The sequence below is a fragment of the Meriones unguiculatus genome, chromosome 7 (assembly GCF_030254825.1).
Source record: "Meriones unguiculatus strain TT.TT164.6M chromosome 7, Bangor_MerUng_6.1, whole genome shotgun sequence".
NCBI classification, from domain to species: Eukaryota; Metazoa; Chordata; class Mammalia; order Rodentia; family Muridae; genus Meriones; species Meriones unguiculatus.
In genome coordinates this window covers 97,016,886-97,043,003 of record NC_083355.1, presented here as the reverse complement: position 1 = coordinate 97,043,003, position 26,118 = coordinate 97,016,886, and the positions used below count along the sequence as shown (strand labels likewise).

The 26,118-nt window shown below is 37.8% G+C and overlaps 1 protein-coding gene and 1 pseudogene across 2 annotated transcripts in view; one reads left to right on the top strand and one right to left on the bottom strand.

The window, feature by feature from the left end:
- The window catches only part of Cep128 (centrosomal protein 128), a 351,418-nt gene that overhangs the window by 209,745 nt on the left and 115,555 nt on the right, over nt 1-26,118 (top strand). The window lies entirely within an intron of this gene.
- On the bottom strand, nt 9,518-11,033 carry LOC132655065 (mitochondrial amidoxime reducing component 2-like; annotated as a pseudogene).

Sequence of the window (26,118 nt, the reverse complement as noted above, 5' to 3'; positions counted from 1 at the left end):
AGAAAGTGTGGAAGGGATGTTGTCATTTTATTCTTTCACACTAAGGTGTCCTTATCCCACTTCACGTAGCAAATACATGTTTAGCTCCTTGTAATCAGGAAATGTTTGCTCCAAAGGAAAAGAAGAAACCGTAAGAAGAAACACAAAAAATAGGTGTAAGTTGAAATGCATGTTAAGACTAACTACTTTAGGACAGAGATAGGCAAATTTAAAACAAGGTTTCAATGTACTTCATGCTATAGAGCAAACTTTTTGCTAAATCTTTGTAGCTTTCTCTCTAGCTTGTCTTTGCCAGCTAAAATTTCTGTGACCTGCCTGTACTTTGAAAGAAAGTTAAATTTATTAGTTCTATTTTTGGAAATCATTTGTATTCTTGCCACAATATTCCTTCTTTTTGCTTTGGTGAACACTGTCTTGTTCTTGTCTAAGTTCCCTTTATACTTCATGTTCATGTGAATCAATTAACCAGAATGAAAGTGTGGTTCACTTTGGTTGTTTTGTCAACAGTATTATCTATCTTAAGTCACTGTTTTGGAAGCTGAATCATTTTAGAAGGATCAAAAAGCTTAATGGCTAAAATGATTTTGGCTGCAGTGTTCCTATTGCAGAATAGCTCTCGATGGAGCACTTGTGGGAGCTCTGCCAGACACTTGTGTCTGAGTAGGTATCTCTCTCGCTTCCCCACCCCACACACACCTTTTCTGCTGGCAGTAGAACCCTGGACTTTCCATGCACTAGGCTGGTGCATGTGGCTAAGCTGTGTCACCAGCCCACCTGTTTCAAATTCTCTCTCATTTGCTCAAAAGGGTACCTCATTCATTGGGCCTTTTTATAAGCTTCTAGGGAGAAGTCTGTCATATCAAGACAGTGTAGAAGCTCAGTACCTGTAGAAGTATTAGAGTACCACACTAATTATTACTTTGAGGCGTGCTACCATCAGAAGTAATTGTTCTACCTTTTAAATATTATTGTTGAGATATAGTAATAGTTAATTTAAAATAAGTAAATAAATACACAAGCTGCCAGGGTCCCACAGACATACTGTGTGTCTCTTATAGGAATGAAGCTGGCAGCTTTTCTAGAAACCAGATCATGTCTCTGGGCCATACATTGGCTTTGATAGATTTAGTCATTGGGGAGTGTGAATGAACAGCTGCCTTTTGAATATAGCCATGGGAAACTTGCTGACAAGGATAAATATGAATAGGGCTATAAAGCTTGCAAATAACGACAAAAGAATGTTGATGCAGAACCCAAGAAGTTTCAAAACCAATTTTCTTCCTCTGTCATTTTACATATCCTCTACCATAACTCGTGTATAGTTGCCATGCCCATAAGCAATGTCAGATCAGAAATGACAGATTACCTTTTAAAACTTTGTTCTAGGTGAATTAAAAACCAATTAACTTTTAATTTTTTCCACGGTCTTATGAGATTTAAATTATCAATCTAAAGGACTCTGCTGTGATGATCGCTTTTAAAAGCTAAAAGTCTAAACAATAGCATGAGGTCTCATGTCCAAGGGACTTGGAACTTTACCTTGGTTGACTTTCGAGGCCTTGCAAAGACATTCTAATTCGGCGTCCTGCTGAATATAGTACGCGCCACCTACTAGTCTTCTGGATTAGGAAAGAGCTCTCGTTCTTGCTTACAAGTGACTTTTGACTGCCTCACTGAAAAGTCCTTGACATTCCTTGTCTACCCTGCCCTCCATAACCATTTTACGCACTGTTGTCAAGTAGCAATTGGAACTATGTAATCACATGCTCAGTGGGGGGCTTCTTCATGAGATTTCTTTGAGGTTCTAATTACATTTTCTGTGGCCACCACAGATATAAGGCTACAGATTTCAGCCTCTTGGGGGGGGGGGGGAACAAAGTAAAACAACAACAACAAATAATCCAACCATTTTAAAAATGAATTAAAATAATAAAAAAAAAGAAAGAAAAGCGAAAACATCCTGTCTATTCTGATTTTGCTGGTTCAGTCAGTGAAGTGCAGCCATGCCAAACTGAAGACTTGAGTTCAGTTCCCAGCAGTTATGTAGAAATGCCAGGTGTAAAGATCCGGCACCTGGGTACAAATGCCAGGTGCAGAGATCTGGCTAGGCAGAGACAGGTGTCTGCCTGTGGCTAGCTAGCTAGCCAGCCTAATTAAATTGCCTAAGAATGGAACAATGAGATCCTTTGTTTTGAAACAAAACAACAACAACAACAACAAAACACCAATAAGCACCCAAAGTAGAAATAAAGCCCAAAAGGCCTCAGCCCTACACAAAGAACTACAGGCAAGTAAGGAATGCTGACAGCAGAAGAAATGGCCTTCTCCAGAGAAAGAACACACTAATTGATTATCCAGTACCAAATGGCCAGCCCTGAAAACATACATTGAAGTACCATTATACAGACTGTACATAGGCTGTACTTAGATATTTGGGAAGAGACACATGTATAACAACAATTAATGTAAAAAAGGAGAAATGAATTTGAAAGAGAGCGAGGGAGGGCATATGGGGAAGTTTGGAAGGAGGAAGGAAAGGGGAAATGGGGTAATTTTACCATAATCTCAATAAAGTCTATTTGAAAGGAAAGTTGCTAGCTTCTGAGGAGTGATCGGCCAGGCTGTCCTCTGGCCTCCACATGCATATACAGACATGTGCACATGTACATGGCACACACAGAGAGAGTTCAGGTCATTCTTAGAAAATGAGTGAAGCTAAGAATCGTAGAACTTGACTGCTCTGTTAATAGATCTAGTTGAGTTCAATTCATATTAGATCTCTTAGGCTAGGATATAGCTTGGTATGGGATAGTTCTGGGCCAGTGGATGTGAGCGGACCAGAGCTAGTAAAAAGGAGAGTGGGTGGGGCTATTAGAAATTGAGCAGAGGAAGAGAATTTAAAAAGACACTATAAATAATTTTCAGGCAAATGGATGAAATTCTAAAAGGTCATCCTGAGTGAGGGAACCCAGAACCAGAAAGATATGCAGGTATATACTCACTTATAAGCAGATATTAGCCATATAATGTAATACATACTAAAGTCTACAGACCTACAGAAGCTAAACAACAAGGAGGGCCCTAGGAAGGATGCTTAATTCTCATTCAGAAGGACAAATAGAATAGACACTGGAAGCAGTTGAAGAAGTGTAACAGGACTGTAGCCTACTATAGATGTCCTCTGAAAGACTCTGCCCAGTAGAGGATCGAAGCAGATGCTAAGGCCCACAGCCAAACTTTGGGCAGAGAGCAAGAAGTCTTATGGAAGAAGTCGGGAAAGAAGGACCTGGAAAGGGGATAGGAAAGAAGACCAACAGAGCCAACAAATCTGGGCCCAGGGGTCCTGCAGAGATTGATGTACCAACCAAAGACCATGCATGGAGAGGACCTAGACCCCTGCTCAGATGTAGCTGATAGGCAGCTCAGTCTCCATGTGGGTACCCTAGTAAGGGGAGCAGGAGCTGTCTCTGACATGGACGCTGCTCTTTGATCACTTCCCTTTGGTGGGGGCGGGGGTCTTTGACAGGGCACAGAGAAAGAGGTTGCAGGCCATCCTGATGAAACTTGGTAGGCTGGGGTCAGATGGCAGGGGAGGAGGGCTCTCCCTCTCTGAGGACTAGGGGAGGAGGATAGGTTGGAGCTAAGTGGAGATGGGGAGGGGCCTAAGATCTGGATGTAAAGTTAATAAATTATAAAACATAATATAAAAAAATAAAAACCCCAAAACAAAACAAAAAATAGTTCTGATTTCTTTGCCTTAAAATGTGAAATTTGGATTTGATTTTCTTATTACTAATGCCATTCACAAATTTTCTGTTAGACTTGGGTAGACTATATCCAAATTTAATATCATAGGTAATTGAGTACATTCTCCATTTAATATCTGAAAAAAACTTATGACTGAGAGAGGAAAGAACTCTCAAAGTGGAGGCTAAAAACTGGGGAGGTCCTGTCTCTTCAGTCCTGCTGTGTTCAAGCCCTGCTGTATCACACTCTGTGTTCTAACATGTTGTCCTGTGACTGCCCTATCATTCAGTGAAATTGACTAAATGCAACCTTTAAGTCAGGCTGCAGCAAGAAGGGAAATGGTAGGTTTGATATAGTTTTCTTTGGTTTATGAAGAAGTGATTGAAGATCTTCAATGTGATATAGATTGTTTTTAACTTATCACTTCTCACATCTCAGTGGAGAACTTTTGGAGAATTAACTAGTTTCTCCTTGGGCTTTCATTTTTCTTGCCTTTCTTTCTTTCTTTCTTTCTTTCTTTCTTTCTTTCTTTCTTTCTTTCTTTCTTTCTCTCTCTCTCTCTCTTTCTTTCTTTTGTTAATTTTTTTATTCGCCTTCCACCCTGATTGTAGCTTTCACCTTCCTGTCCTCCTACCTTCTTCCCTTTTCCCTCCTCCATTTTCTAATCTAACTCTGTGACCAGACATATGCTACCTGGAGTGTAAATTAGCACATAGCACAGAAGGTGAGTTCAGGGTAATGCACGCTGACATGAGGAGATCTTACTAGTACTTCTTAGTTGTGTCATAGGAATGATACATTGAAACTGCTCATACACAGTGGAAAAGTGTCCTTGATTCATGTCATCCAGAAAGCCCAAGGTCTCTAGCCAGGTACATGCCTTGATTTGTTTAGCATCTTCACCCATTTTTGTAAAGGAGATTCCTGACAAGTGGTGTCAAAGATAGCCACCTATTCACCCACCTGTTTTCTACCAGCCAAAATGAGGGTAGTTGAAAGATGAGTCTAGGGTTAATCTTTCTTTCTGTGTGTTTTCTCTACCTGTAGGGGAAGGCATCTTTTCCTGCAAATATAACAGAAGTCCCATGGAAATGCCTCCTTAGCTCACCCTCCACCAGTCATCTTCTTGGGAACTAATTGCTCTGTTACAGAGACAGGCGTTCTCTGTGTGGCCAGAGTGGTCACTCACTACGCAGCCTTGGAAACCCAGAGAAGTTACAAGGCAGACAAAGAAAAAGGACAGTGAAGAGAGAGCAGGACGCAGGGGAGTTGAGCACTGTAGACATTTGAGGCACTATCAGGTGCATTAGATTGACCTTAAAAAAAAGGAAACATTAGCATACTTTCAGGAAGGTTTTTGATGAGAAGAGAGTTCCAAGTGTCATTTTTATCCTTCTCCTAAGAAACCTTATCTATCCCCATTACTTCCAATCCACCCAGTTATGCATTACCAAATAATTGTCCCAGGGTTTAGATCGTGTCTCTTCTTTTAAAGGAACTCTCAGTGGCTTCCCATTCCTTTATGTACAAAGCAAAACAATACACCCAGGACTCAAGGCATCCAGTAAAAGCCAACCTCAAATCTAGGAGAACATTGTATTCATCTACCAGCTACAATTATTCCAGCCAAACTGAAGCCATTTATGTCTTTTGTTCTCTTGTCTTTGTAGTTTAAAATATTGAATGCATTGTTTTTCCATCAACTTTCACTTATTCTTCCATTCATTCACTGAACAAATGTTTACATGTTAACTGCAGATTAGTGATATTCAGGAATAACATAAGCAAGATACAGTTACATGTCATGACTTTATAGTGGTATTTGTGTCCTTCACTACTGAATCATTCTTTCTGGCTTTGCAATGTACTTAGACAAGATAACTTCTGGTTGTCTTTTTAACAAGACAAGATAGACTGTTCTAGAAATACTGCCTTATTGCCTTTTCCTGTCATTACAGAACAGATGTTCACTATATTTCCTAATTTTGATTCATACACACACACATACACACACACACACATACATACATGCAGTTGGGAAGTTTATAGGTCTATAAATACGTTGAGGACTGAGGGATGTTGCTATTCCCTTACCACTACATTGAATTGGGTTTCTAAAACAACCTACTCCATTTCACTGCCCTGAGTCAGACATATATCAATACTTAATCTTCATACAAAACCTACTTTAAAAGCTATAGTCCACAAAAAGTTTTTCTCTAGTATCTGTCTAGCTTCGTCCTCTAGATTCCTACCCAAATTCTTCCATGTCTTTCTTACATCAATCAGGTTTCTTTTACTTAATGCTTGGTGTTCTACTTAATGTTTGGTGTTCTTTTTTTTCTTCCTTTGGGGAGAAAGTGTGTGATCTATGGCATGAGCAAGTCTTACAACTGAAGCTTGAAATGGATTCATCTTATCCTTCTTTTTAGAGTGCACAGCAACTTTCACTTATATTTTCATGATGCATGTGTAAACATGGCTGTCAGGACAGTCCTTGGCCCCTAGGTTACTTTCTCATATAAAATATTTAGCTCACCGTGCAAATTTTGTATTGTATCTGATTTTAAACCATTCGCATTTTCAGACTTGGATCCAAAGCCATCTCTAACATTCTGATGAAAGAAATTTTTTTTTGTCCTAGTAATGATGGAATAAATTCTTTTCCTGATAATTGTCAATGTTGACATTCTATTCTTGCTTTAGAAACTGCCTCATCTATATATCTAGTTGATCATTTTCTATATTCTTCCTTTCTACTAATGTCCTGACCTTCTGCCAAAAGAAACTAAAACAAAGTCGCTCAAACTCTTCAGTTCTCTCTCAGGCATTAGAGTCAATGCGTGTATATTTTATTTTTTTCTGACTGTTTTTGCAAAGTAAATAAGAAATGATAAGTAATTATCAGTGGACTTGATAAAGTAGCTAGGTCTCTTTTGATGCAGTGATGGCTCTTACATAGTTTTCACCATGACCCTCTGTGAGAATTGTCTTATATGTTAACAATACATACGAGTAGTAGTGAGCACAAACACACACACACACACACACACACACACACACACACACACACTTCAAATGTAATTATGACAGAGGCAAGCTTTGTAAAATAATATGTTTCTTATGCCAAACTGCAGTTAGGAAACAATACTACATTTTCTATATAATGAAGAAACTTAGAAGACTAAGTTAATCAATGTCTACTAGTGACTGATATCCCACAGTTTTAAATAACTCTTCAGATTGGCTTGGAAAATTGCTTTGCAGTCAGAAATGCAGCCACATCTTTCTTCCACTTGCTTTCCAAAGTTAATATGCATAATATTTGAAATCTCCTAATAACGCAGAATTTTGAGTCTAATTGCCAAGAGATTCTGATTATTATTGTGTTGGGATCCCATGATTAATCCCATAAATAATCTCTTGTAAGTAACTAAGAGGCCACTATAATCTCTTTACAAGGTACTTTTTATTTCTCTACCATGTTACTGTTACTTATATACATACATATATACATATATGCATATATATGGTCACTTGGAATGACCTTGGTTGAGGGTTCAGAGACCTTAAATTCTAAATGTTTGATTTTTCAGTGATTGACAATAACAGATTAGTTCAACTGTTTCTCCTCTGTTTTACTCTATACACTAACATTTAAGTCAGTTATTCTCTATGGAGATCATAAGATAGATGCTTGATAATAAACTATGGTGATAAGAGTCAATATCGATGTTTAGTTACCTGTGCATTCCTAACTTAAAATATTAGTTTACTACATAAGTTGAAGTTGATCTGTTTATTCATTCATCTTGTAAACATTACACATATTAAATATTCATTACATATGTAATTGTCTTAAACATAACATAATGAAAACAGAAACACTACTTTGCCTCTGGGAAATTATTTTGTGTGTGTTTATGTAAGAATAAAGGAAACACTTCATTTGAGCAAGTAAAAACAAGACTATAGTAAAATGTAAGTAAGTTCCCAGTAAATAATAAATAGTATAAAATGGGTTTACACTGTGTTTTAGGATTTTTAAGACTCTGATAATATTTTGGCTCCGTGGAGCTAGTGGAAAACCTCGCTGAAGTAAGCTGGGGCTAAAGTTTTGACTGGATAATTTGTGGGTTGGATGTTTGCTTCTTTTATTATTATTATTATGATGATTTTATTGTTCTGCATATAAATCCAATGCTAGATACATAGCTGAGAAATATTTTCTTCCATTCTGTAGGGTGTCTTCTTTTTCTTTTCGTTTTTATTTTAACTAAATTATTTTTTTTAATTTTATTTTTTTCTTATTAGTTACATTTTATTAACTCTGTATCCCAGCTGTATCCCGCTCCCTCATTCCCTCCCAATCCCACCCTCTCTCCCTCATCTCCACCCTGCCCCTTTCCAAGTCCACTGATGGGGGGGACCTCCTCCCCATTCATTTGACCCTGTTTTATCAGGTATCTTCAGGACTGGATGCAAAGTCTCCTCTGTGACCTAACAGGACTGCTCCTGCCTTGGGGGGGTGGGAGGTCAAAGAGTCTGCCATTGAGTTCCTGTCAGAAATAGTCCCTGTTCCCCTTATTATGGGGAACCAATTGGTTACTGAGCTACCACGGGCTACATCTGAGCAGAGGTTCTAGGTTATATCCATAGAGTGTCTTCTTTTTCATGCTCCCCTTTCTTTACAGATACTAATTCATTTTATGCAAACCCATTTGTCAGTTTTTCCCTGAAGTACTGAAACTGTTCTTAGGAAGTCCCAGCCTATTCTTGTTTCTTGAACTATTTTGCCTTTGCTTTCCAGTAGCAGGGTTTTTTGTTTCTTTGTTTTTTGTTGTTGTTTCTGTTTGTGTGTGTGTGGTTTTTATTTTCTTGTTTTATTGTTTGTTTGTTTTTTGAAGAGACTCACATTTATTAATGACAAAGAAACTACTTAGTTGTAAGTGGTTTATTTCATTTGTATGCTACTCTGGTGGACATTTTCACTGTTACAGCAAACTTGTTAATCTTTTTTGTTATAACCTTTAGCAATTTGTTCATGATTTCCTCGCATTCCTTCTTTTGAAAATTCCATTCTCTTTTCAATTAATTAGAGAAATTGACAATTACAGATAAATATTATATGCTTAATAGCGTCAGAATAAAATGTAAAGAAATTGTCTGTGAACAAAATAAACCCATGATCTATGAAATCATTTCTACATTTAAGCATAACCCTGTTCTATAACGGTAAGCAAAGATAACCATAAATGAAAACTCAACAGATCTTGACATCCAGGTCCAGACCAATTAACAGGCATTTGTAAGTATGTTAGCACATAAAATATTCAGGACATGATGACTTGTTTTTTGCTTCTCCTCTAACAATATACCTATATAAAGTATAAGCATTTGAAAAAAAAAAAAACAGCTAGCAGCTTTTTAAAAGTTGACTCTTTAAACTTTACTTACTTAGCAATACTAAAGACAAGAAATAGAGAAATGTAATAGTTGGGATGACATTGAGAATAATTGTAATATTTCATTTATTTAAGAAAATCCTCATTGTCTAAAATGTATCCACCCTCAGATTCTCATACCTCATCTGGTGCTTTTCTTGCATTGACTCAGGTGCATGTAACTCTTATGGAAAAAAAAATGGGGATTCATTTTTAGACAGACAGTGGCTGTGGATGTCTGTAAGGATTTGATGTAAAATCTCCTAGGACCTGAAAGCATGCCACTCTGGTGGAACCATCAGGCTCACCCACTCTTGGGCTTCTATTTATGTATTTTTTCCCAAACTGAAAAATGAAATTACATTCCCCCAAAGTAAGGATGACTGGTGTATATCCTTTACAGAAAGATTAGACATGTGGAAGCTCTTCAGGGTTTCCAGTTGCACTTTCCTGCGTGGGTCCAATGTAGTCTGAACGTGTCTGGGGCAGCTTAATACCTTTTTCATCTCTGTATCATCAATTTAGAGTGCTGAGATCAACCAGGGATCCTGCAGAACTAACGTAAATTGGGCTGCAGTCTGGGGGAGCTACTTCATAATTCTGAAGGCAATTCTATGAAGAGCAGAGTTTCTTTGTTGTCTTAATGCTGGTATCAGACAGAACCCACCTGTTGGCTTGCATCTGCAGGTTAGTTGTTGAACCCTTCAGCCACCTCATGACCACAAGCTCCGCCTTGGATGTCAAGAGCAAATATCCTACAGTTGTGGATCTTATTTTAAAATGGAAGCTTGCTAGGCAAAACCATCTGGTCCATGGCTGGAGCTGTGAGGGTCAGATTGACGTTCTCCAAGGTGATGGAGACCAGGACAAGGCAGGCTCCCGAGGGGCAGTGATCATGTGCCCATCATTTTTAACTACCGCTCGAAATCTGTCACGCACTTTGAACCCACACAGCCCCATGTAGGTGCATTAGGCCTTGCACATGGACACCCCTTTGCAGAGGAATAGATCTATCCATTCATCACTGTGCTCATCTGCTGCCACTGTCACTACTAGTCCACAGTCTTCAGCACAATTGCAGCCAGTCCCAGCATGGTGACCCTGAGCCAGGTGACCACAGCTGCTTTTTGAGGCTGAGGTGATCCAGAGCAGAGGAGCTGGAGGCACCTATGTTAAACCACTCAGTGCAGCCAGTAGCAGTTTGACGTTTCAGATTTTATTTTAATGTCTTTGCTGTGTTTTGAACTGTTCTATGTTTGAATTACATGAGGTGAGAGATAATCGTCTACTGTCATTCTTTTACAGTCAACTATTTACTGGGCATACTCTCTTTTCTTTAGTGAAGGTTTGGGGCAAGTTTATTTGCATTCAAGTGCCTGTAGATGTGTATTCATTTCTGGATATATTTACCTAATCTACATGCTTAAGTTTTTGTATCCATTTATTGGTTTTTTTTCTCTTATTATGACTGTTTCAGAGGTTCTGTTCAGTTGTATGCCCATTTTTATTTGATGCTAAAAGTTTTAAAATTTTGTTTCTGATTTATTCATAGACTGTCATTCAAGAGTACATTTTGTAGTCTCTATCATTTGTATAGTTTCAGTTTCTTATAAGTATAGCTTTTTGGCTTGTTTTTGCTTTCATTTGCTTGGTATAATGACTTCCATATGTTACTTCCAGTTTGTCTCTTTCCCAATGAATGGTGCTTCTTGTAGTCAATAGACAGTTGGCTCTTGTTTTGTAGTCAGTCCATTCAGTCTAAGTCTTTTAAATTAGAAAGTTATTTACCTTTAAGATTATTTTTGTGTCAGATTTACTGATTCTTATAGTTTTCTTGGCCATACCTTGATTGGTTTGTTCTTTTTTTTTCTTTTCTTTTCATTTTATTTTATTTTAATCACAGGTCATTCACTTGTATCCCAGCGATAGCCCCCTCCCTCTTTACCTCCCAATCCCACCCTCCTTCCCTTATCTCCTCCCAGCCCTCTTCCAAGTCTACTGATAGGGGAGGTCCTCTTCCTCTTCCATCTGACCCTAGCTTATCAGGTATCTTCAGGACTGGCTGCAATGTCCTTATCTGTGGCCTGGCAAGGCTGCTCCTCCCTTGGGTGGGTGGGGGAATCAATGAGCCAGTCACTGAGTTCATATCAGAAATAATCCTTGTCCCCTATACTAGGTAACCCACTTGGATACTGAGCTACCATGGGCTACATCCGAGCAGGGGTTTTAGGTAATATCCATGCATGGTCCTTTGTTGGAGAAACAGTCTCATAGAAGACCCCAGTGGCCTGATATATTTGGTCCTTGTGTAGCTCCTGTCCCCTCTAGGTCATACTAACTTCCCCTTCTTTCATACGGTTCCCTACACTCTAGGGGTTTTAGGTAATATCCATGCATGGTCCTTTGTTGGAGAAACAGTCTCATAAAAGACCCCAGTGGCCTGATAAATTTGGTCCTTGTGGAGCTCCTGTCCCCTCTAGGTCATACTAACTTCCCCTTCTTTCATATGGTTCCCTACACTCTACTGAAGGTTTGTTTATTAGTCTCAGCATCTGCTTTGATACACTGTAGGTATAGTCTTTCAGATGCCCTCTGTGGTAGCCTTGTTACTTGTTTTCTCCTACTTCCAATATCGATCCCCTTTGTCTTTCTAGGTAAGGACTGATCATCTTACCCCTGGTCATCTTTCCTGTTTATTTTCTTTAGGTGTATAGATTTTAGTATGTTTATCCTATCTTATAGGTCTAGTACCCAGTTATAAGTGAGTATATACTGTGTGTGTCTTTCTACTCCTGTGATACCTCACTCAGGATGATCTTTTCTAGAACCCACCATTTGCCTGCAAATTTCATGATTTCCTTGTTTTTAATTGCTGAGTAGTATTCCATTGTGTAAAAGTAACACAATTTCTGTATCCATTCCTCTGTTGATGAACATCTGGGTTGTTTCCAGGTTCTGGCTATTATGAATAAAGCTACTACAAACATGGTTGAGCAAATGTCCTTGTTGTGTACTTGAGCATCTTTTGGAGATCATGGGGATACAAATCAGAAAGGAAAAAGTCAAATGTTGACTGTTCACAGATGATATGATAGTATACCTGAGTGACCCCAAAAACTCAACCAGGGAACTCCTTCAGCTGATAAACACCTTTAGTAAAGTGGCTGGATACAAAATTAACTCAAAAAAATCAGAAGCCCTCCTGTATACCCAGACAAAAGGGTTGAGAAAGAAATCAGGGAAACAACACCCTTCTCAATAGCCACTAATAACATAAAGTACTTCGGGGTGACTCTAACCAAGCAGGTGAAAGACCTGTTTGATAAAAAACTTAAAGTCTCTGAAGAAAGAAATTGAAAAAGACTTCAGAAGATGGAAAGATCTCCTGTGCTCAAGGATTGGTAGGATTAACATAGTGAAAATGTCCATTCTGCCAAAACCAATTCAAGATTCAATGCAATTCCCATCAAAATACAACACAATTCTTTACAGACCTTGAAAGAAAAGTTCTCAACTCCATATGGAGAAACAAAAAACCCAGAATTTCCAAAACGATCCTATACAACAACAGATCATCTGGAGGTATCTCCCTGATCTCATGCTGTACTACAGAGCAATAGTAATAAAAACTGCATGGTATTGACATAGAAACAGAATGGTGGATCAATGGAACCGAATAGAAGACCCAGAAATAAACCCACACACCTATGAATACTTGATTTTTGACAAAGAAGCCAAAACCATTCAATGGAAAAAAGACAGCATCTTCAACAAACAGTGCTGGTCCAACTGGATGTGTATATGCAAAAAAATGAAAATAGATCTATATTTATCACCCTGTACAAAACTAAAGTCCAAGGGGATCAAAGACCTCAATATAAAACCAGATTGGATTGTTCTTTATCTCCTTAGTTTGTATGGATTTGGTGGTCTGTTGAACTGTGCATAATTCCTTTCTAGTTCTCTTTTGCTCATTTGTTCATCTCATGAAATTTACTCATTCTTGTACTCTTGAGATTAGATGGTTTTTTTTGTTTGTTTGTTTGTTTGTTTTCTTTGTCTATTTAGGATTCCTTCAATTATGTTCTGTGATTCTGATTTTGTGATCATGAAATGATGTGTGTGTGTGTGTCCGTCCTTGTCTTAACTGACTTTTTGTCTATTTTAGGTCCTAAATATACCTTTGTTGTATAGAATAATCTTTGCTAATTAATTTCTTACAAGTTCAGACAAGGTCTTTCTACATAGCCCTGGCTGTCCTGGAACTCTCTATTTAGACCAGGCAGGTCTTGAACCCACAAACATCCACCTGCCTCTGCCTCCCCCATGCTAAGTGCTGGAGTTAAAAGTAAGTGCCTCTACACTGTGCCCTCTTACAGGTCCTATATGCTTTTCTGACTTTGGAGGTTTTCACTAATGTCATTTTGATTTTTTTGTCTTTGGGACTTTTCTACTGTAGTTTCGCATACTAGATTCTATACTTTCCATTTTTCATTTCAGATTTGTGCTGTACCTATAGAGTCTTTGACTTAATATCTTTATCAAACCACAGAATTATTAGAAGTTAGGTTAATGCTTAACTTTCTTGTTTACTTATTTATTTGTTTGCTTGCCTATCTATCTGTCTGTCTGTCTGTCTGTCTGTCTATCTATCTATCTATCTATCTATCTATCTATCTATCTATCTGGGTGTTTGAAGGTAGCATTTCCTCAGCATTGACCTCATTTTCTTTCATTTGCCTGATCTGGTTTGTTGGTGATGGCTTCTACTATAGTTTGTTTATTTGATTCATTGAGTTTATTTTCAATATTCCTTGTGGGTTTTTTTTTTTTTTGCGATTTTTAATAGAAACTTTCTTGTTAGCTTCTCACATTGCTGACTTTTTGTTTTATGCCACTGATTTTCTTACCTATGTCTCAAATCTGTTTTCTTATTTCATTCACTTGTTTGTTTATTTCTTCCGTAAGTCAATGGCCTGTCTTGCAAGTTTATTAATGAATTCTTTTTCTAGCATTTCAGCGATTTCAATGTCTTTAGATTTGAGTATTGAAGAATTAAAATTTACTTAGCAGACATGCTAAGTAAGTTTTTTTTTTTTCACGTTTCTCATGTTCCTATGCTTTATTTATTTGTCTCTGTTAGGATATCTCTTCCAGTTCTGTTTGGTGGTCTTAATAAGCAAAACACTTTCCCAGACTTAGCGCTTAGTATTATTGATCTCAAAAGACGGCTTTTACAGAAGTCTTTTGTTTCCTACCCTCTAGCTCTGGGGGTTGGGGCTGGAACCTTATATGCTCTCTCTGTTTTCTTCTGTGCTGTCCTTTTATTTCTTCACACCTTTCTACTGTTCTTTTACCATTATTGTGCCTTTGGCTGCCCTTCCAACATTGCTGCCTTTGGAACAGTATCTATTCCTTGTTGTTCTCTCTCATGTGATTCACCATGTTGTGAAGAATCTACTTTCTCACTCTGAAATACTGGTTCTCAATCTTTATAATGCTGTGACTCTTTAATACAGTTTCTCATATTGTAGTGACCCTCCAGGCATAAAATTATTTTGTTGCTATTTCATAACTGTAATTTTGGTGCTGTTATGAATTGTAATGTAAATATCTGATATGCGGCCCCATGGGGTCATGACCCACAGGTTGAGAACCAGTGCTCTATCTAGAAGGTCAGAATTGATTTTTGAAGGAGTCATATATATATGACTGGCAAGTAAAATCTAGCAAGTAATTCATCAGGACATAAGGAATAAACTGATTGTAAACATGTTGACATGTCAGACCCTATTTCGTGTATCAAACTATAGAAAAATCCTAAAATTATCTAAGTTGAGTATTTTGGAAATATGATAGTCTATATTTTTAACCTCTAGAAGGTCTAATAAGTGTGCACAGAATTTTGGATAACAGCTTTGAATGTAGAGCTGTACCATCTTAATTCAAATGTTGTGAATGTGTCTAGAACAAGGAATGCAATTAACCCATCAATGAGAGGTTTCTCAGTCTCCGCAGAATTGATATTCTGGGATATATACTTCTTTTGAGGGTCAGACTCTGCTGTGCATTAGTGCGTTAGTCTGTTTGTCCACATCCCTTACATCTATTCCATAATGCCAGTAGCACATCTCTCCTGTCTTACCATGCCAATCAGAAGTATCTTCAGATATTGCCCAGTATCCTGATGTGCAATAGCAAACTGCAAAAGGAGTCTTGATAGCTATTCCTTTATTTAAGGATCAGTAGAGGAGTGAAAATCAATATACAGCTTACATTGAAAATACTGTAGTTCAAGAAAAAGAAAATAGTACTTAAAGGCTCAGAGGAAAATCAGAGCTTTGAAAACAGTGTTCTTTAAGTTTCAGGAAAAAAGTTTCAGAGTATTTTATGTTCTGTACTCAACAGAATGCCAGACCTCAAGTGAGGGAGCTGCAGAATAGGAGTATGAGTTCCTGTAGAGACAATACTCTGAAGCCCTGGAAGATGTCTCAGCAGGTAGAGAGATGACTGTGTGCAGACCTGATGAGCCGAGCTCATCCCCGGGACATTAAAGGTGACAGGATAGAACTGACGCCTGAGTTTTGATCTCTGACTTCCACACACATCATAGTACAGATGCATTTACACATATGCATGCACACACATGCACACACACATTAAATCAATCAATAAATAAAGACACAAAAAACTAAACAGGGATGTAGAGAAAAGGTATGGAAGGAGGTTATAAAGGGATTAGGTTATAAGGAGATTTTGGCAGTTAATGCAATATTAAGCGATAGTGACGTAGGAATTCTCAGACACTGCATTCCTATCTCCTGGGTGTTTACTTCTATCAATGCAAAATGAAAGCACTGTTTGGCTCAACATTCCACCTTAAGAAATTGCTGTTAGTAAGACACATGCTTGTTGGTCTTAAGCTTTCGATACCAAGTGAAATATTCATAATTGGCAAAAGGAATGAGAACACTGAGTTAGTCACAGGACATCTGCCTCAGTGTCCTTTGTTGAATACATTCATTAAAGTATTTAATGCAGTATTGCACATCCATTTGCAGTGATGACCAAGGAATATTTAATGAGCTGAATAGATAATCCCATTTAGAAAAAGCCAGTTACATAGTGTGTGGAGTGTGAGCCAAGCCAAAGGCTTCCTGCTTTGCACATGCTCTGCTCCTGTCAGGCTGCATTCGGTGTCAGTTACCACCTGTGCCATTTTAGGAGCGTATTGCTGAGTATCCATGCATTCCCAAGTTCATTGCCTGTGATAGAGTGTACCGTGTATTTAGTGAGGCCTTTGAGCCTTGCCAGGTGTCCTCTTCTGATGCCCACTGGACTTTGTTACTGTCCAGCAACACTGCCATCTCCCCTGATGCCAGGCCCCTCCCGTGGCACCGCTGCTGACACGCCAGAAGCTATGGAGCCACAGCATATTCCTTTGAGGTTAGGCAACCAAGGAAGGTTCTGAAGCAGTGTTTTTTACTTCGTGGTTCAGAAGCATCCCTCACGATTTCAAAGCAGTTAATGATCTTGATGAATGAAACATTTCTTTCAAGTTTATTTCAGATCTCTGCTGTCTTTTCCTCTGTTCTTGAGTCACTGATTTCTCTTTGGTTTCTGGACTAGCAATAAATCCTAGTCACAAATCCTGCTTTACAAATTATTCCTCTTAAGTAATGGTAAAACTTTGTTACTAGACAAAGCTTAGATCCGTGTATTCATCTTTCTAGGGGGGCTCTTGTGTTTTAATCATATTTTCCCATTAATCCTTTTCTACCTGCTATTTAAATATCTCTGTGCTGATAGAAGTCTCAGCAGCTTTCAGATCAAGTTCAAGGTAGAACTAGCTCCTTTTCTTTGTATTTTCCCCATACTAACCATGCTACCATTCAGAATTGAAGTATATTGCCAAGTTGTTCTGACATGCCTACTTTAATTATTTATAATAGACCTTTCACTCCCAGGGTGAACCTTGTTAACTAGGGAGGAAAAGCTTCGTTTTGACTTTTAGCACATTCACATCAGGTCTGAGAATGGACTCTATTAACTGCTGTAAATAATTTGAAAATAAGTCTTAAAATGTAAAGAATTTTAACTCAGTAGGTGTTTATTTATAGTGAACATTTTATAATATATCAACTTTTAGAGAAAAGGGCCAGTGATAGTTTCTGTGTCCTACTTTGCTTCCTATTGCTATGATAAACACTATGACAAAAAAAAAAAAAAAAAAAAAGCCTTGGAGAGAACAGGTATTTTGGTTTGGGATTTTTGTTTTTCCTTTTCTTCCTTTTTTGTTTTTCATTTTGTATTGTATAGTCTATCACTAGGAAGCCAGGGCAGGAGCTCAAGGCATGAACCTGGAGGTAGGAAGTGAAGTAGAGACTGTGGAGGAATGCTGCCTGCTCGTGTGTTCTCCACGGCTTGTTCATCTCAACATGTTTTTCGTACAGCTCGTCAGGGCCCAGGGTCTAGCACTGCCATGATAGGCTGTATACTCCTGTTTCAGTATCATGGAAGGCTGACCAAGAACCCCCACCCCCACCTCCTTACTAGCCGTTCTGATGGAGGCATTCTCTCAATTGAGGTTTCTTTTTCACAGATGACCCTAGCTTGTATCAAGCTGACAAAAAACTAACCAGCACACTTGATATTCTTGTCTGGCCTCATAATCAAAAGAGAGAAATGATGTCAAGGTACCATTAGTAGTGTGTGAGTAAAGCATAAGTTAGTAGGGAAATGGTAGTCAGTAAAGTCGAAAAAAACAGGTAGGTGCTTAGTTGGGAAGGTACTTTTATTCCATGCTAAACTATAAAATTTTTACTGTGGACATGAATGAGCCACTGTACTTTTTTTTTTTTAACTTAAAGTGGTAGTTTAAAGTTTCATTTAGAATGGTGGATATGAGTGTAATTTTAATTGTGAATGGTGAAGATGTAATCTAAAAATGAGCAGGGCTGTGAGAGGGTATAGCTGGGTTTGCACACACTTGGTGAGTAGAGCCTGTTCCTTTCTAGGTGTGGAAACACTGAGCAGGGAGATTTCCAGAGGAACTCAGAAGTTCATCTGTCTGAGTTGTAGTGAGAAAGACATAAACTTAGAAATCTATGGTCATGGAGAACCATTATGTAATATGCTTAGTTTTGAAGTAAATTCTCAAGGACTATAACTAACCTGAGACTCTGGTAGTTGGCCTTGATGGAGCTTGCTATTTCTCTGGCTCCAAAGCTCATGATTTCTGGCTTTGGGATAGAATTAGACTGAAAAACAACTTCAGCTTTATATGAAGGATATCAGGTTCCTTTGCATTTCTGCTCTGTCACATCTTCTAGATGACTATTAGCATTTTGAACTGAAGGTCAGGAAAAGACTGTATTATTCAGGATGGCCAAATTGGGACATGTTTATAGATGACTGTTTGTTCAAGCCATATTTAGCATTGTCTAGGTGTTAAATTTTCAGTGAAAGGATGGTTCTCTATGGAACTCAGCATCTTTATGGGGTGATTAAAAGCTTAACCAGGGAAGATTTCAGAGAAATGAGAGTTCAGAGAGATAAAAATAAGGTGCTATTGTGGAAGAAAATTTGAGGAGTTGGCCTACAGCTGGGTAATTTTTTTCTCACTTCATTAATTAAATAATTTATTTACTTCGAATACCCATTGTAGCCTTCCTTCCCTTCCCTCCTCCTAGCCCCTCCTTATCTTCCCTCTCTTCCCCTCCCTGAGATGCCCCCTTCTCTTTTTTCTCAGAAGGAGAGGCCTCCCATGGATATCAAGCTACCTTAGCATATCAAGTTGACATAGAACTAGTCATACCTTCTCATACTGAGGCTAGACAAGGCAGTCCAGTTAGGGTAAAGGGATCCAAAGGCAGGCAACAGAGTCAGAGACAGCCCCTGCACCTGCTGTTAGGGGGCTCACATGACAACCAAGTTGCACATTTGTTATATATGTGTAGGGGCCCTAGGTCCTTCCCATGCATGCTCTTTGGTGGTGGTTCAGATTCTGTGAGCACCTATAGGCCAGTTTAGTTGATTCTGTAGGTTTCCATGTTGTATCCTTGACCTCTCTGGCTCCGTCAATCCTTCATCCTTTTCCAAAAGATTCCTGGAGCTCCACCACCTAATGTTTGGCTATGGGTCTCTGTATCTCTTTTAATCAGCTGCTGGGTGAATCTTGTCAGAGTTATGATAGGCTCCTGTCTACAATTATAGCAGAATATCATTAATAGTGTCAGGAGTTGGCTCTTTCTCATAGGATGGGTCTCAAGTTGGGCCAGTTATTGGTTGGCCATTCCCTCAATTTCTGTTCCATCTTTATTCCTGAGCCTCTTATAGGCAGGACAAATTTTGGGTAAAGGGTTGTTGTCTCCATCCCTCCATTAGAATTCTTGCCTAGTTATAGGAGGTGGTCATTTCATGTTCCATATGCCCTGTTGCTAAGAGTCTTAGCTAGAGTCACCCTCATAGAATCCTGGGAGCTTCCCCTGTCCTAGGGTTCTGGCTCTTCCCAGAGATGCCCCTCCACTCATTTCATTTCTTTTTTCTAGTGCACTCTCCCTCAGTCGTCTCTGCACTTGATCCCTCTTCTTGCCTCCCCTCTCCTTTTCACATCCAGTTCTCTCCCTTCATCTACCTCCTATGTCTATTCTATTTCCCTTTCTGAGTGAGATTTAAGCATTCTTCCTTGGGCACTCCTAGGCTTCTGTTGGGTCTGGAGCATGGTTATTCTGTATTTTATGGCTAATGTACACTTATAAGTAAGTATGTACCATGTGTGTCTTTCTGGGTCTGGGTTACCTTACTCAGAATGATCTTTTCTAGTTCCATCCATTTGTATGCAAACTTCATGATGGCTTTGTTTTGCTAACTGGAATAGTACTCCGTTGTGTAAATGTATCATATTTACACATCTAGGTGTTTTGGTGTTTTCCAGTTTCTGGCTGTTAAGAATAAGGCTTCTATGAACATAGTTGAGCAAGTATTCTTATTGGTGTGGTAGAGCATCTTTTTGGGTATATGCCCAGGAGGGTTATAGCTGGGTATTGAGGTAGTTCCAGTTTTCTGAGAAACCACCAAATTGATTTACACAGTGGTTGTGCAAGTTTGCACTACCACTAGCAATGGAGGAGTGTTCCCCTTCATCCACATCCTTGCCAGAATGTGCTGTCACTTGAGGTTTTTATCTTCACCATTGTGATGGTTGTAAGATGGAAGCTGAGAGTCATTTTGATTTGCATTTTCCTGATGATTAGGCGTGTTCAATATCTTCAAGTGCTTCTCAGCCATTAGAGATTCCTCTGTTGAGAATTCCCTGTTTAGCTCTGTACCCCACTTTTTAATTGGGTTGTTTGTTGGTGTCTAATTTCTTAAGTTTTTTTCTTTTTTAATATACTTTGGATATTAGCTCGTTTTGGATATAGAGTCTGTAAAGGTCTTTTTTCTTTCTGTAGGCTGCCATTTTGTCCTGTTGATGCATTGCAAAAGCTTTTCAGTTTTATGAGGTCCCATTTATTAAATGTTGATCTTAGTGCCAGATCTGTTGGTATTCTGTTCAGGAGTTGTCTCGTGCAAAAATGTGTTCAAGGCTGTTCCTTACTTTCTCTTCTGTTAGATTTCATGTATCTGATTTTATGTTGATGTCTTTGAGCCACTTGAACTTGAGTTTACTGCCAGGTGATAAATATAGAACTATTTGCATTCTTCTACACACAGACATCCAGTTAGATCAGCACCATTTGTTGAATATGCTATCTTTCCCCCATGGTTTTGTCATAAATCAGGTGTCCATAGGTATATGGGTTTATTCCTGTGCCTTCAATTTGATTCCATTGTTCAACCTTTCGGTTTTTATGCCAGTACCATGTGGTTTTCATTACTATTGCTCTGTAGTACAGCTTGAGATCAGGGATGGAGACACCTCCAGGAGTTCTTTAATTGTTCAGGATTGTTTTAGCTATTTTGGGTTTTTGGTTTTTCCTTATAAATTGAGTATTGTTCTTTCAAGGTCTGTAAAGAATTATGTTGGAATTTTGATAGGAATTGCATTGAATCTATAAATTGCTTTTGATATAAGATGGCCGTTTTTACCGTGTTAATCCTACCAGTCAATGAACATGGGAAATCTTTTCATCTTCGGATATCTTTTTTATTTTCTTTCCTCAGAGACTTGAAGTTATTGTCATATGTTTTTTTTACTTGCTTAGTTAGAGTTACTCCAAAATATTTTATATTATTTGTGGCTGTTGTAAAGTGTTTGGTTTCCCTAATTTCTTTCTCACCCTGTTTATCAAAAACAAAAACAAAAAAACAAAAAAATAAAAAAAAAAAACCGAAACAAAACAAAAACAGAATGGCTGATTTTTTGAGTTAATTTTTTATCTAGCCATATTGCTAAAGGTATTTATCAGTTGTAAGAGTTCCCTGGTAGAATTTTGGAGGTATCTTATGTATACTATCATATCATATTATATCATATATCATATCATATGAATAGAGATACTTTGACTTCTTCTTTTCTGATTTGTATCCCCTTGATTTCTTTTAGTTTTCTTATTGCTCTTCCTAGACCTTCAAATTCTATATTAAATAGGTATGGAGAGAGTGGGCCTCCTAGTCATGTCCTGATTTAGAGGAATTGCTTAAGTTTTTCTCTATTTTATTTGATGTTGGCTACTGACTAGCTGTCTATTGCCTTTACTGTATTTAGGTATGCAACTTGTATTCCTGATCTCTCCAAGACTTCTAACATGAAGGGCTATTAGGTTTTGTCAAAGGATTTTTCAGCACCTAATGAGATAATCATGTGTTTTTTTTATATTTCAGTTTGTTTATATGGTGGATTACATTGATGGAGTTTTTGTATGTTGAACCATTCCTGCATCTCTGGGATGAATCTACTTGATCATGGTGTATGATGTTTTTGATATGTTCTTGGATTTGGTTTGCTAGTATTGTAATGTGTATTTTTACATCAATGTTGATTAAGGAAATTGGTCTGAAATTATCTTTCTTTGTGGAGTCATTGTGTGGTTTAGGTATCAGGGTAACCATGTCCTCATAGAATGTGTTTGGTAATGTTCCTTCTGTTTCTATTTTATGGAATAGTTTGAAAAGTATTGGTATTAGTTCTTCTTTGAAAGTCTGTTTAAATTTTGCGCTAAAATTATCTGGCTCTGGGCTTTTCTTGATTGGGAGATGCTTAGTGACTGCTTCTATTTCCTTAGGGGTTATAGGTCTATTTAAATTGTTTACCTGATCTTTATATAACTTGTAAGTAGTATCTATCAAGAAAATCATCCATTTCTTTTAGATTTTCCAACTTTGTGGAGTACAGGATTTTGAAGTAGGACCTAATGATTCTTTGAATTTCCTGGGTACCTGTTATTTTGTTCCCCTTTTCATTTCTAGTTTTGTTAATTTAGGTATTGTCTCTCTGCCTTTTAGTTAGTTTGTCTAAGGGTTTGTCTATTTTCTTGATTTTCTCAAAGAACCACTACTTGGTGTCAATGAATTTTGTATTGTTCTCTTTGTTTCTAATTTACTGATTTTAGCCTAGTTTATTTCCTACCATCTACTCCTCTTGGGTGTGTTTTATTCTTTATGTTATAGAGCTGTCAAGTGGCAGCTGGGTACATTTACGTAAGTCATTTGAAATGTCTATTGGACTCAGGCGTTTTATAGGTTTTAAGCCATTAGAGTAATGGAAGATAATAATAGATGGCTGAGTGAAAATAATTACCAATATACGGTTCTCTGTGGTAAATGTAGTAGTCCTTCACATATTAATAGTATTTACTATTATGACCATTTTTTTTCCTTTGAGAATAATTAAAATTGATTAATAAAAGTTTATTCTTAATCTCAGGTTTGGGTCTTCTTCCTTCTAAATCATATATGTTATCTAGTGGAAAACTGGGGATACATTCTACACTTAATCAGATGTATTCATACTGTACTCTAGCCACTTACACTGAGCAATAATATACATCATATATATACACACACAAAAAAAGAAATGTATTAAAAAAGGTGCCACTATCAAAATATGTATTCAAAATTAAATAACAATAGTGGTAAAAGAGAAGAACCCTTCCTACTCAGCTTACCGCACAGAAAGAGAAAATGTTTTCTCCTCCATGCTGTTTTAAATACCCTTTAACTCAATGTCCCTCCTTTCTAACTCTTGTGAGTCTTGCTATACATTCTCCAGACTTTCACTCTCCATGTTTTTTTCCATGTCACTTTCTGTCCATCTGGTTGCTTGCTTGGCCTCTTGAGCTAAGGTTGACTTTATTTAATCCTGTTAACAGAAAGCTCTGGGTTAAAGGTGTGTGCTAGGGCTAAGGCATACCACAATCACCTGTTTACAACATACAGAAAGTTTTTGGATTAAAGGTGTGTGTTAGGGCTGAGGCAAACCATAAATACTTGTTTACAGTAAATAGGTAGCTCTTTGATCAAAGATTGAGCTGTATCACAATTTGAAACAGGTTTTTACAGTTCATAATCTGGGGGGGTCCCAATGTGATCAACTATCCTGCAACAGTAAACAGAGTAGTGTCATTTAGTTGCAGGGTTTAAACAAGCTAGGAATATAGGACCGAGTCCTGGAAATAAATACAGTATGATCTTGGAGCAGTGACAGTGGAATGGTAAGCAGTGACTGGAGTCGAAAAATAACCTAGGTGATATCCTGTGACAGATTGGAGATGATGGTTCCTGTATCTTTGGTATATAAAATGAAGAAACTTTTTTGTAGTGCTCCTACTGATGGCATGAATATTGAAAGGGGAGAAAGTTTTGGAAGAGAGAATAAGTGTGTTTAGGCAAAGCATAGTGGCAACAAGTAGCAGAAAGAATAACAGCATAGAAATGAGAGACATTTGGAATAAGAGGTGACGTGAGTGGACCACTCCAGATAAGTAGAGGAGTGTCTTTATGTGATAACTAAGACTGTATAAGACAACCTGTGTTCCCAAGGAGTGGGATGTGATACTAGCTTAGGAAGTGGTACATATGTGCATGCATGCATACGTGTGTGTGTGTGTCCATCTGTGTGTTTCTATTTGTGTATGTTTTCATGTAGAAGCCAGAGATTGACATCTAGTGTCTTCTCTAATTGCCATGTGCTTTAGTTTTTAAGGCAGTGTCTGTCTCTGAACCTGGAGTTCACCAGTTCAACCAGTCTCACTGAGTGCAAGCCCCTGGATGTCCCTGTCTGTACCGTCTGAGCACTGGGATTATAGGCATGAGCTGTCAGGTCTGGCTTTTTACTTAGGCCGGGATCTGATGTTAGGAATTTATGAACAAATAGCTTTCTACCTACTGAGCCATTGCTCTATTCCAAGAAATAGGCTTTTAATTATTTGAATATTAATAAGTCATTAACTTATACCATTTCAAGTGTCTAATAGTCACCAACTTTTGTACATAAACAGTTCCCAGTTTGTATAGTCCCATCTAAAAAGGTCAGATGCAGCCACATAATGTTTCAGAAACCAGAAAGACAAAGAATCAGTAAGTAATAGGAACATGCTGAAGTCTCAGACAAGTTCCTTTACTCACTGATCGATCTGCTTTATCTAAGATGCTGCCTTACTCACAGTGAAGGCTTATTTAAGTGTTTGGATTAGTTAACTTAAAGCATTTTCATTGTATAGCATCATAATCTCTCAATGTAACAATCAGAAATAGTCATTACAGTTTTAATCTCTTAAGTATTTCTCAAAACTTGTATATTAATGTAGAAAAATATAGTAAAAGAACCAGGCCTCATGGATGACCTTGGAGAGAGTACTCTGCCTTTGTCATTTTATTTTCCCTGTGAGTGGTGGGTTTGGGGAAAGGGTAATGCAGAGGTGTAGGATGACGTGAGCTATCCTGTAATGTCTCAGCATCGGAATTCAGTGTGTCAAGTCTATTCTAGGTCAAAGTCAAAGGGAATTCAATTAGCAAGTGCCTTGTCTGTAATTGAGTATTGGCTTCAAGGAGAACACTATAATGAATTTTCATTGGCAAGCTAGAGAAGTGATCAGAGATGAATGAGGTGAAGCTAGGCATATTTCTTTAAGGCTGATGAAGAGCAGGCAATAGGTATCTTGAAAGAGCAAGCCAAGTATAAGGATTATTCAGAAGCAACTGGTTTCTATAAAGAGACAACATGCTTATTGGTGAATCTGGAAGCCTGGTAACCCTGAAGCTGGGTCCTGTATAAATGGCCTTTCATACATGTGCTATGTTCACATTGCTAATCTAAGCAATGGGAAAACATGTGTGGTTGTTATCAAAGAAAGAAAATGTTACAAATGGTAAAATGGAAATTATGATGTCAGTGGCAGGGGATATACTAGAGTAGAAAGGAAACACAATTAGAAAAATTGCTAGAAGTTATTTTTAATTGTAACGGAAGCATCAGGGAGTGGACCAACATAGGGCCTGAATAAGTGGAAAAATATTTAAGCAATTTCATAGGAGATTATAAAATGATAGTTTGAGAAGGAGAAAATAAGCAGAAGAAGGTAGAGTAAAGAGGGAAAGAAAATTTAGATTTTGATGTTTTCTTTTCTGAGCTAGATGTTGAGAAGAAGTGATTGTTAGACCAATGGGGGAATGATGTTGCTAGGTAATTTCTCATTTGTACAATGTGGAAAAAAATACTAGGCTAAAACTCATGAATTACAGAATACAAAATACTGGAAAATGTACAATAAAATTTACTATTTTGCTGGTTTTGTTGCCTATTTGTATCTCTGTGAAATATCTATATTGACATCACTGCTATTTCAAGAGCTTTTAAAATATGCATATATATGGCTCTGTACATGGGTATGTGTATCTCTGTATGTATATGTATACATATACATACATATACATTGTATATATGTATATATACATATATATCTACATGCACGTGTGTATATACATA